Source organism: Helianthus annuus, chromosome 16 (assembly GCF_002127325.2).
Source record: "Helianthus annuus cultivar XRQ/B chromosome 16, HanXRQr2.0-SUNRISE, whole genome shotgun sequence".
NCBI lineage: Eukaryota > Viridiplantae > Streptophyta > Magnoliopsida > Asterales > Asteraceae > Helianthus > Helianthus annuus.
The window spans coordinates 110,371,732-110,384,561 of record NC_035448.2 but is presented as its reverse complement, the minus strand read 5'-3'; positions in this window follow the sequence as shown (position 1 = coordinate 110,384,561).

Genomic DNA, 12,830 nt, shown 5'->3' with positions numbered 1-12,830 from the left:
AACTATGTCCCTCCCACTCACCCCCGCAACACATACCTCAGGGCCGCAAAACGCCCTGAGAACCAGCCATACAGGCCGAAAGCTGCGGCCGAAAACTCCAAATTCGCCCCACGAATTGCCCACGCCCATGTCACCACAACAAAATTCTCATTCAACGTCGGGAAATACAACGGTTCGTCCGACCCGGACGACCACATGAATGTTTCCATGGGCGCAGGGTGCAACGGCCTATGGGATGAACCCACTTGGTGCAATTTTTTCCCCCAGACCCTTACGGGTTTGGCCAGGGCTTGGTTCGATTCTTTGCCAGTGGGATCACTGGCCTCATTCGAGGATCTGCATGCAAAGTTCCTCGCTCACTTCAGCCAGCAACGACGTCACGTACGTGATTCGTTAGACATCATGAATATCTGGCGCAGGGACGACGAATCTCTAGAGCAATTGTCGTCCGGTACAATAAAGAGTGCCTAGAGATAGGTGACGTGCAAGACCAGATGGCACGGAACCATTTCATCAAGGCCGTTAGGGACAGGCAGATGGTCATGACCATCTCTGGCAAGGAGGGCTTGCCTAAAAAATGGGAAGATGTCATGGCCGCGGTCAAGACATACGCCCAGACGCAGCGGTTTCTTGAACCGCATGTGGCAAAGGCACAGCCCCAAGCTGAAACCTCCCACCAAGGGTCCAAGCGTAACAATAAACGCAACCGGGACGTTGGAAATCGCGATATTTCCAAACCATACTTCCCGCGGACCACCCCGTTTGACCCAAGGAACTACAACCCCCAACGGGACAACCGGGCACCAAAGAAAGATTCTCGGGACCGCAACTGGACCGAGATCACTGTGTCGCCAAGCGAAGTCCTTCTTACGGACGCACAGCTCTTGCGACCGGCCCAACCGATGAAGTCCAAGAAAAATCAGGATCTCACACTCTATTGTGAGTATCACAAGGACTCGGGCCACACCACAAACAACTGCATCAGTCTCTGGCTGGAGATTGAGCGAGCCTTAAAAGAGGGGAAACTACAACATCTTTTGCCGGGTGGGCAGAAACCCACCAAGCGCATCACCCCTCATGCGAATGCACCTCCTCAGGGAAGAAGACCATGTATGTGGCCTCAACCCACATGATCAACGGAGGTAAAGGTAGGCCGCGTAAGGCGGCGAGAAGACCGGACAATGACTGGAAAGACGAGCAAGTCGTCTTTCCAAAAGTCCGAGGCGGACCGCGCGACAGGCGCGCCGTCGTTATTACAGGCCAACTGGCGCATTACTGCACCAAGCGGCTATTCATCGACCCGGGCAGTACTTCTGATATAATCTACGAACAATGCTTCAACCAGTTCGACCAGGAGGACAAAGATCGGTTGCAAGCAGTAGATTACCCGTTGGCCGGGTTCGCAGGGGAAACTGTCTTTCCCCTGGGCCAGATAACCTTTCCTGTGCGTCTTACCAGCGGAAGGCACACACGAACAGAAGAGGTAAACTTTATGGGTTTACCTCACACCTCCAGATATGACGTACTCCTTGGGAGGGAATCCCAAGGCGATTTCAATATGATTACGTCCGTCCCCCACTCTGCGGTCGGTTTCCCAACCGAATCGGGGATCGCGATAATCTACGCACGCAGAGACGTCATGATGTCGGACGAAATGCGTCCAACCAAGGTCGCAAGGCCCACCCCCAGCAACCAACCAAAAAAATGGGTTCTCAACGCGAGATACCCAGAACAAAAGGTTACATTGAGTCACGCCTTGTCCCCGACCACCAAAGCGCACCTGAAGCAGCTTCTCTTCAGGAACCAAGACATTTTTGCGAGGACACCCGCAGACATGACAGGGGTCCCACGTGATATCGCGCAACATCATTTGAATACCTTGCCAGGTATCAAGCCGGTGATCCAAGGCCAACGCCACCTTGGATCCGCTAAAAACCAGGCGATGCAAGAGCAGGTGGAAGAACTGCTCTCCGCAGGCATCCTGCGGGAAGTTAAATACCAGACTTGGTTGTCCAACCCAGTCATGGTAGAAAAACCATCCGGGAGCTGGCGCATGTGCGTCGATTACAAAGATCTCAACAAAGCCTGTCCCAAGGATTGTTACGCACTTCCAGAAATCGACGAAAAGGTCGATAATCTCGCACCATTCAAATGGAAGTGTTTCCTCGATTGCTACAAAGGTTACCACCAGGTACAAATGGCAATCGAGGATGAAGATAAAACGGCATTCCGCACTCCTACCGGGAATTACTGTTATACAAAAATGCCGTTTGGGTTGCGCAACGTGGGCGCAACCTACCAAAAACTGATTAACGACACTTTCCGCGGGCAAATAAGCAAAAGTGTCGAAATCTACATGGACGACCTAGTCGTCATGAGCATGGAGGAAGATACCATGCTCACAGATATCGAAAGAACATTCCAGACTCTGCGAAGCGTTAACATAAAGCTCAATTCAGGGAAATGCTCGTTTGGAATGGAAGAAGGCAAATTCCTTGGATTCATCGTGACTAAAGATGGATTCAACGTAAACCCGGAGAAAGTTCAGGCGATCGAGCGCATGCCATCGCCTTCAACGATGAAAGACATGCAACGGCTGGCCGGCAGGCTAGCCGCACTAAATAGTTTCTTAGCCAACCATGCAGCTAAGTCCTATCCCTTCATCAAGACCCTGCGGAACTTTTTAAAGAAAGAACAATTCCAATGGACCGCAGAGGCGGAGAACACTTTCCGAGAAATGAAGGAGTGTTTGATGCAACTCTCAACTTTAACCGCACCACGCAAGGATGAACCACTCATACTATACCTATCTGCCGCAGACAACGCAGTAGGTGCGGTACTAATAGTGGAGCGGGAGGGAGTTCAAACGCCCATCTATTACATCAGCAAGATGCTCAACGACCCAGAAACAAGGTATTCAATAATGGAGAAATTGGTATTGGCACTAGTGCACGCATCAAGACGGTTGCGACGCTACTTCGCGAACCATGTCATCACGGTGCTAGCCAATTACAGGATCGGCCCGATCCTATCCAAACCTGACATTTCTGGGAGGTTAGCAAAATGGGCAATTGAGCTGGGCGCCCACACGCTGAACTATAGACCGCGCCCCGCGATTAAAGGCCAAGTCTTAGCTGATTTCGCCGCCGAGGTACCGGCCGATCGCATTCAAGAATGCGAAGCAGCACAAAATCCTACGCCAACACCAGCTTCCTCGGAGATTTGGGCACTCTTTACAGATGGTGCCTCCAACGAGGAAGGCGCAGGCGCAGGTCTGCGACTCGTCAGCCATGATGGCCAAGAACTTACATATGCAATCCGCCTCGATTTCAAAAGCACAAATAACGAGGCAGAATATGAGGCCCTACTGGCAGGACTACGTTTAGCAGTCAAACTCGGCGTGCAACATCTGGAAGCACACGTCGACTCTTTGTTGGTTGCAGGACAGAGACGCGGGGACTATGCCGCAAAGGGGGATATCATGATCCTCTACCTCGAGCAAGCCCTGCAACTAACATCAAAGTTCACTTCATTTAATATCCGACATATTAACAGAAGTAAAAACAAATCCGCGGATGCACTCTCAAAACTTGCATCCACCAGCTTCCAACACCTGGCAAAGGAGATACGCATCGAAATTCTACAAAATCCTTCAGTACCCCTGCGCTAGGTCAATGTCATCCAACACGGCACAACATCTTGGATGACACCAATTATTGCATATTTGCAATCAGGTGTGACTCCCGAAAGCAAGTCAGAGGCACGCAAGCTACAATATAAAGCATGCCATTATCAAATGGGAGACGGTATCTTATACCGCAAATCATACCTAGGGCCACTCCTACGATGCGTCAACCCCCAGGATGCCACATACCTCATCAGAGAGATACACGAGGGTATGTGCGGCATACACGCAGGACCACGCATGGTAGTGGCCAAAATCATGAATGCTGGGTATTACTGGCCCGGCATGCACCTGGACGCCGTCAAAGAGTTGCGCAAATGTGTTAACTGTCAGCGACACGCTCCAAAAACATTGCGCCCCAAGAACAACTTGGTCCTGGTCACCACTGCCTGGCCCTTTCAGAAATGGGCAATCGACGTGGTCGGACCCTTCCCAGATGCACCAGGCGTGGTCAAATTTATCATAGTAGCGGTTGATTACTTCACAAAATGGGTAGAGGCGAAACCGCTCGCCTCAACCACTGCTATGATAACACGGAAATTCATATGGGAACACATCATTTGCCGTTTCGGTCTACCAATGTGCATCGTTACCGATAACGGCACCAACTTTGCTGTCGACGAATTTCAAAAATGGCTAGAAGAACTACACATTGAACATATATTCTCATCCGTGGCACATCCGCAAGGAAACGGCCAAGTTGAGAGTATCAACAAAAGTCTAGTCGAAGGCATCAAAGCAAGGTTGGGAACAGCCAGGCGTGGCTGGGTCGATGAACTCCCAAGTATCTTATGGGCTCACCGCACAAGCCCAAAAACGAGCAATGGGGAGACACCTTTCAGCCTAGTTTATGGCTCAGAAGCGGTGATCCCCGCGGAAGTAGGCCTCCCTTCACCCAGAATGTTGGCTATTGAAAAAATAGACAACAGTATGGAACGCAGGATTGACTTAGACCTCTTGGAAGAAAGGCGTGAAAACGCTGCCATCAATGAGGCTAAGTACAAATCCAAACGGAAAAGTACTACAACTCGCGTGTCCGCGTTTGTACTTTCAACCCGGGAGACTACGTCCTCCGTGACAATGAAGCATCTAATGCTGAACGCCCAGGAAAACTTACCCCCAAGTGGGAAGGACCCTACCTCATCAATGAGGTCTCGGGAAAAGGCGCGTACAAGTTGCAAACGTTAGAAGGCGAACCTATCGCACGTACATGGAATGCACAACAGCTTAGACGCTGTTACATGTAAGCCATGTTTTTACATTTTCATGTAACCTATCGGGCCGCAGGCCATTTGCAATTAAATAAACGAGCAATTCAATGCAATATTGTTTGTTACTACTATTACAAATGCGTGTTCCACTTTGCGGTATCCGCAAAAACAGATTGGCAAAATCTTCATTCGCGATACCCACACAAAGTGCCAACCACACACAAATATTGTAATAGGCCAGCAAAAGGCAGAATATTAAGTGTCTATCCGGCCGGATAGACAAGTTTTTACAAAACTTACACAATTCCTAAACCCTAAAAAGGTAAACAATGGAATTGACGCATACTCATACGACAAAGGTATAGAGTATACTTGACCCCATTCACAAATGGGTAGAGTTCCGGATATACAAGTTTTTACAAAACTTACACAATTCTAAAACCCTAATGGGGGCAAATGACGGAATTGACGCATACTTATACGACAAAGGTATAGAGTATACTCAACCCCATTCACAATGGGTAGAGTTCCGCATACATACGTTCAAACATGCAAGAAGAAAAAACACTTGTATAAATTGAGCAGCAGTTAAACTTTATATTCAAAAAATTCAGGCACCCACGCAGTGCATAACGGATTTACATAAAGTTTCCAACATATACAAGAGGAAAACAAAAAAGGGGCACACATGCAAACCTAAACCCTATTTTGAACCACTGGTACCCGCGCCATCTTGGCCGCCACCAGCAGGATTCTCCTCTTCTGCATCGGCATACAGCATCCGCAACCGGTCTACATAATCCGCAGCTTCTAAACATTCGTCCAGCTTCTCCACGCAAGAGAGGGACGTATCGTAAAAGGAGGCAACAGCCGCGTTAAGGAGCGCTTCGGTGTCCACGTCACGAAACCCGGACCGCTCTTCAGTATAACCGCCTTTAGACATGACGTTTATGTGACCGATACAGCGGCTGTAACCAGCTTTAAAACCGGCATCGCGGGCACGTTCCTTGACCAAGTCCAAACCAGTTGCGGTCTCAGGTGCATCCATGATAGCCTGAACAATCTGCAACAAAAGAATGATAAGACTCACATGCTAATCCAAGTAAACACAAAGGCATGGAGTACTTACACGTGCAATGCCGTGACACCGCATCCACTCACGATCAGCCTCAAGCTGGTTAAACGAAGACGTCAAGGCATCCCTCGCCTCGACAGCTGCATTTGCCCGCTCTTCCGCTACCGTCGCGCGGGCAGTGATATCCGCGAGCTTACCCTCGCGGGTCTAAACCTCAGCCTTTCAAAAGCAAGAAATAGTTTACATGAAATCAGTAAACATTTTCAAAGGACAAGAGGAAAAACAAAACAGGAAAAACAAATCATACCTGAAGGCTGCTAACAACCTGCTTTAAACGGGTCTGCTCGGCATTCGCCTCTTGAAGAGCCTTCGAATCATGGCTTTCCCTCTCTTTAGCCTCTTCAAGGGCCTTTGCAGCACCAGCCCCCGCTTCTTTGGCCTCTTCAAGTGCCTTTACAGCCCGGGCCTCCGCCTGTTGGGCTTTAACCGCAATCACCTCAGCCACAGCCTTCTCCTTGCCCAAAACAGCGTTCGCGGCTTTGGCATTCGTCAACTCCTGACGAACACGAAACAGTGATTCATTCACCTTGGCCCAAGATTCTTTCCACGACTTACGCTCACTAGAAAGAGTTTCTTGCCAACTCTTGCGCTCTTCAGAAAGTAACTTGGCAAGAGTACGAACCTGTTTTAACTCAGCAGTTGCAGCCCACTCTGCCGTCTGTTTCTGCTTCTCAAAGGCAGCCCTATCCCTCTCAAGCTGCTCCGCACCCGCACGAGCAGCCTTCACCAACTCTTCTGCTTCGGCCCACAAACGAGCAACTTCCTCCTCCCTGCGGCCTAACGCCTTGTAATCTTCCAAAATGGCGTTCGCCACTATGGAACTTCCTACTAGCATGGTAGAAAGTTGGTTGATGCGCAGCTCACGGGGTGCATAACGGGCATGTTCAACTTCAAATGGGGTGCCCAGACCACCCAGAATCTCCTTGCACGCGGAGGGATCGTTGGAAATATCATCCCCTTGCATAACAGTCCAGCGGGGTCGGTGATAAACTGTACTTCGACCCTGTGTATAGGTGCGGTAATAATACTCCAATTCAGACTCCCCAGGCTGAATCGGAGGCCCATTATAACCCGCACCACCGAAAGATGTACCGGTAACCTTCTCACCAGCAGAAGATTTCTGCGGCTCAGCATCAGTTTTCTGCGGCTCTGCGTCAGACTTTTGCTTCCCAGAATCGGAAAACCGTAGATCCAAATTGTCACCCTCATTTGGAGAGATCAGATTGTTGGAGGAATCAACGGTATCGAAAATCTGGGTCGCTACCTTCTCCGCAGTCCTCTCCGCTTGCACGGTTGGATCAGGCACCACCTTGACAAAAGGCGCCGAAGGTTCCTTAGGCACCCCCGCACCCGCACCCGTGGTATGCGGGGGAGACGAAGGAGCGTCAAAGATAGAAAAATCTTTATCTTGAGGCTCTGCAAAAGAAAGAAAAAAATCAATAACTATCAAAAAAACAAGTGTGCATAACACTTGAGACAAGCTATAAAACACTTACCAACAGTAACCGCAGGTTTCTTTGGTGTCGGACCAGCCCTCTTGGACTGCAACCTCCGACGTTTCGGTTCACCGGCACCAGCGGCCGTCTCCTCTACTTGCCTCTTCCCACCTGCAGACTGCGAACCCGCAGAGGTTCCACCCGTAGCTGCACCACCACCTGGAGCACCCAAACCCTCAAGGGTATCAGATACTATCACGTAATCCATGTATCTACGGAAAGAAGAGCGAGAGATACCTGCCGCCTGCGGCACCAGATGAGGCACAACAGTAACCTCTGTTATTTTCTTCTGGCGAAAGCGCACACCTTTCACCACCTGTTTCTTGGGCACACCCTTCGCGTCAGGATCCCCTAAGGCCCCAAGATCACCTGCACGGAAACCATCCAAAAGGTGGGTCGGTGAAACCATTTTCGTCATAACAAGTAAAGAGAATCCTTAATATACCTTTGCCTCACGGCAATTCAACTGCCAACGCGGCCTCAGTAGGCACCCGGAAGTTATCTCGGATGATGACATTAAACCCATCCTCATCATCCGCACAAGCAACTGTTTCAACCTTGCCCTCGAAATCCGGAGCAAACATCCTCCATAGGGCAGCATCCTCTGATAGCAAACTTGCAAGTCAGTAACGCATAAGGGAATAAGAAAAATCGAACAAAACAACACTTTTCTCCCGCACCACGGGCCTTGACTTCTTGTTCATCCTTGTCAGCATCATGCGCAACACCCATAGCTGTGTGTTGTTCAGCTTCACCCACTCAATGGTCTGCAACTGCGGAAACCACTCCACCGTCTTTACACTAGGGACTGCAATGGTTTCCGTTATGATCGTCTCGGTCACATTCCGAAACGTCATATTCGCAACAACTGCAGCAGCCTTGATATAAAAGAACTTCATTTTCCACTTCGTGATACACTTGGGATGAGTCATCAGTTTGGGGCTACCATCCCGTTGCCGGAAAGAAAAGAACCCCAAGGATACCGTCATTTGATAAAAACGTCGGAAATCTCCAACAGAAGGCTCTATGCCAAGAGCACGAAAAGTTGATTCAAAATTTCGAATCCGGATCATACCAAACGGACCCAGTTGGGAAATGTGGATCTTGTACAACTCCAAAACCTCAACAACGAAAACAGTCAACGGTAACCGAAAATTACAGTCACCAAAAAAATCTGCCCACATAGTAATGTAACCGGCCGGAGCATCGGCACCGGTGTCACCCTCCGATGGATAAAGGGCCCCATATTCCGAGGGCATCTGGACGTCAAGGATCAGACGATTAAACGACGACCTTGGCCACTTTAGCACCGGTAAACCACCACCGGGAGCCCCCCTTCCTCTTCTTCCGCCACCACCGGCGGCGAGGATTCAGGGTTTTCACCCTCAGCATGGTGAACATCCGATGGTTCAGCCATTAACAGAATGTAGGAAAGAAGACAGAGAAACAAAATGAGTTCGAAAAACTCAAAAAACCTCACCGGCAACTTCAAACAAGTGATCGGAGAAGACAAAGTAACTTTCTTTCTCTCACCGGAAAATTTTCAAATTTTTGAATGAGTGAGGGGAAACCACGAACGGTTTCCCCTTATATACCCATCGCAATTAATGCGGAGGGAGAAACTGAATCATCACGTTCAAAAAGAGCAAATTACGCGGCACCACGTGTCAAACGCCGTTTCCGCTGACGGTTACCACGCGCGTGTGGCCGCCCACGCGCCTGACAAGAGAGACCTTTACACTCCTTGCTACAGTGCATTTAATGCCTCGGGCAGTGCAAATGTCCTTTCATTTCAGCACATGCCAGAAAGATCTCACCAACTTCCACTAACTCACACGTGTGATCAGCCACGTATGCAACAAAAAGCGACTACATTATCCAAATTATAAGCGGCATGCGGTTTTTCTGGTATACCGTACCATAACCCATACCACATGTCGTTTTTTTTACATACCCCATAAAATAGCCAAAAAATTATATCTTTCCATGGTTAAGGGGTATAAACATGACCGCACATACCCACGAGCACACGTGGAATATGCGGAGATGACACACACGAGCCCGTACAGGTGTGTCAGATACTCAGAACCAGCGTTGTTTTTTGGACTGAACCGCATCTCAGAAACAGGTAAACCGCCTTGCCTTCATTCTCTTCAAGCTTCAAATCCCTCCTGTCCGGTTCACAACCACAGAGGGTGCATAAACAACTTCTTTAACGAGAAGAAGGAAGGGAATGTACGCGTACGCACATCAGCAATCCTGACTCCTGATCCTTCAAGAGCCACATCCGAGCAACACACCCGTTTCAAGCGAATATGGGGTGACAAAACCGCAGACACTCATGAGTCGCTGCGGACACAACCATAGCTTCCGCAAACGGTTGCTACGGAAGAGCCACAACTAAGTCTTCACATCGAGGAACGAAACTACTTCAAGGAAAACTCCTCGGTATTGGAGCGTGAAGGAAGGTGCCTAAGGAAGAGATGCGGACGAGATCCCCAATGATCATACAAGATCTCGTCGAACAACAAGCGATCGAACAAGCGGTAACAAGTCTGCTTATGACTTTGTTACCCTACTTGTAAGATGGATAGAATAAACAATGGTGGGCACTACCATGCCTATGACCATCTTTATTTGACCATTATCCAGAATCAAATTGTTCGACCAAACATGGCCAACAATGACGCAATTACTCAACGTTGTTCCCACAACCGTGGCCAACAATGTCAAGCAATGAGGTAACCGCAAAAGACGTGCGGTTACTAGAGAGCTAACTGGAAGAACATGAATACCCCACAAAAGGGATCATCATTTGATGTCCAATCATGACATCAGAAAACTCTCTTCTTCATTCACCACTTCAAAGGTTGGTTCGAAGTTTGTGCACACCTTCAACCACCATCTCAGAGATTGGTTCGAAGTTTGTGCATACGCCCAGCAAGGTCTCAGGTTGGTTCGACACACCAACAGGTGGCACCCAACCCGAGGCTGAGAATTTCACATCATACGAATCATTCTCATCGGTACGGAAGGGGCATCAAATGACCCTTCCAGACCTCCAGCTTGATTTACAAAGAGCAAAGACCGTCCACTTGGTCTAGGATCTTCTCCAGACTCCAAACTACCTTCTAAACACCATAGTCCAGTACTCCTCCCACATGCAACTTGCATATGGCAGCAACACTAGACTGGGGGGACTTGAAGGGGTATGGTCCCAGATCTCGCGTCAGCATCGACCGCGAGTGACCATTACCCTTGTCAAAACCCCCACTAGCTAACAACCTACTTATGTCCGTGCGGGAACGCATCGACACAGTGGTTGAATCCAATCTGTCCAGTGATGGAGGAGGACTTACCTGGAATATGAGAACGGTAGGGTGATGCGGCATAGCATCACATCTGGTGTATGAAAACAGAAGTATTCACAGCGATGCGGCCTGGCACCGCGTCCAGTGAACACTTCTATCAATACAAGGAAGCTGCAACAGTCACCACAGGCGACGATGCGGCTGGCACCGCGTCTCGCGTATTTCTTGATCACATGCAAGGGACGCGGTAACATCAGATGTTACCGCAGGCAGCGATGCGGCTCGCACCGCATCCTATACGCCCAACAAGTGGGACTGACACCACAGTGCAAGTAGCACCGATGACAGTCATCTGTCAGGGCTACGTAAGTAACAGACTGACGTGGCGTAACCTCCACACCCGACAAGCCTGACACACCTGCAAAGGTGCAGCACGTCGTCAGTCTGTCCATCATCCTCCTCCTTCACTCCTCGGCTATAAATACCAACCCCAAACCAGGTTTGAGGTATCGCTTCACAACTCTCTCACTACTACTACTACCATACTTTGCTTCCCAAGCAGATTACTGATTCTCACGCCAGAGAGTGGTAACAAGGAGCACCCCCCACCCCATCCTCCTTGTTACGAGTCACGGTTTGTTTCCTTGTGTAGGAGATCAACCCACCGGTGATCCAGCCAGCGATCCTCGAGAGGAAGGGATTAACCCTTCTTGACGAGATCAGTGAGTTAATCCTGCCTGGTTAACCATTGTTTCATCACGTACCGTACCAATATATTCGGTACAGTATTTGGTACTTAGTTTTATTCAAATTCAGTATTGGTATTTTCGGTATCGGAATGAGTACGGATACAAGTACTGTACCAATCTCATCTCTAAGTACGAGTATTCAATATAACTAACGATATCAAATTTAATACAACTTTGTATTATGTCAAAGATTATTTTGAATAAACAATATATCAGTTCTAATATATAAAGTATAAAGGCTAGCTGCTTATGTACAAATACCAAAAGTTAGCAAGCTTGCATGGTTCAACTTCCTTTAGTAACCAAGTCCAACAACTCGTTTAGATCTTAAAATTGTATTTGACTATTACCATTTTAAGTAATAGAATTACATGTTACAGCTGCTTCACACTTTCACAAAACCAGCTTTTATTAGACCCATCAAAAGAAATTTTATTGAATTAAACAAAACCATGTGCTTAGCATAAAACCATCAATATTCTCTCTGTATAGAAAACATGAGCTCACATCGCTATTAGAAAAATCACTTAAGCACCTTAATTACTCTCTCTCTCTCTGTACAACCTCAAGCACTGCCACCGCAACCACCAAACCACCACCACCAACTAACCACCGCTGTCCTGTCTTCATTTGTCTCCCGCCGGTGACTCCTTCCTTCTTGTTCACTATAACGTAAATGTATAAAAGTGTTTTGAAACTATACAGAAATTTAGCTGGAAAGTAGTGGCGGAGGACAAATCATAGATGGGTTGGAAACTTATTCTTTCTGTATAATGTGTTATAATATTATGTAGTTTTAGTAAGATCTCCAAAGGTTTCAGTTTTATTAATATGTCTTAAAAATTAATTTTTCCATCACTTAATACAATCAAAAACTGTCGGAAGGAAGGAGGTGACTGGAGTGCAGAAACGCCAGCGACGGCGAGGCGTTTGGCGGAGGCGCAGGAGCGTAGCCGCCACTGGAAGCCTGAACTCTCGACACCGACGGTGGTGTTGTCGGTATCAGAACCCGTTCGTGGTGGTGCGACGTTAGAGGGTGTGCCTAACAATCATCGGCTTCTTCTCACCATAACCCTAGCCACCATCGGTTTTTTTCCGGTGTTGGAGTGACGTTAACCGGCGAAGTGAGGAGACCCGCCGGAGGCCATGGTTGGGTTCTCTTCCATCACTTTGTTTTACTCTCTCTAGAAATCTATGTCCCTCTATTTTGTAGGTAATGAATAGTCAGAGAGAGTGTCAGGGT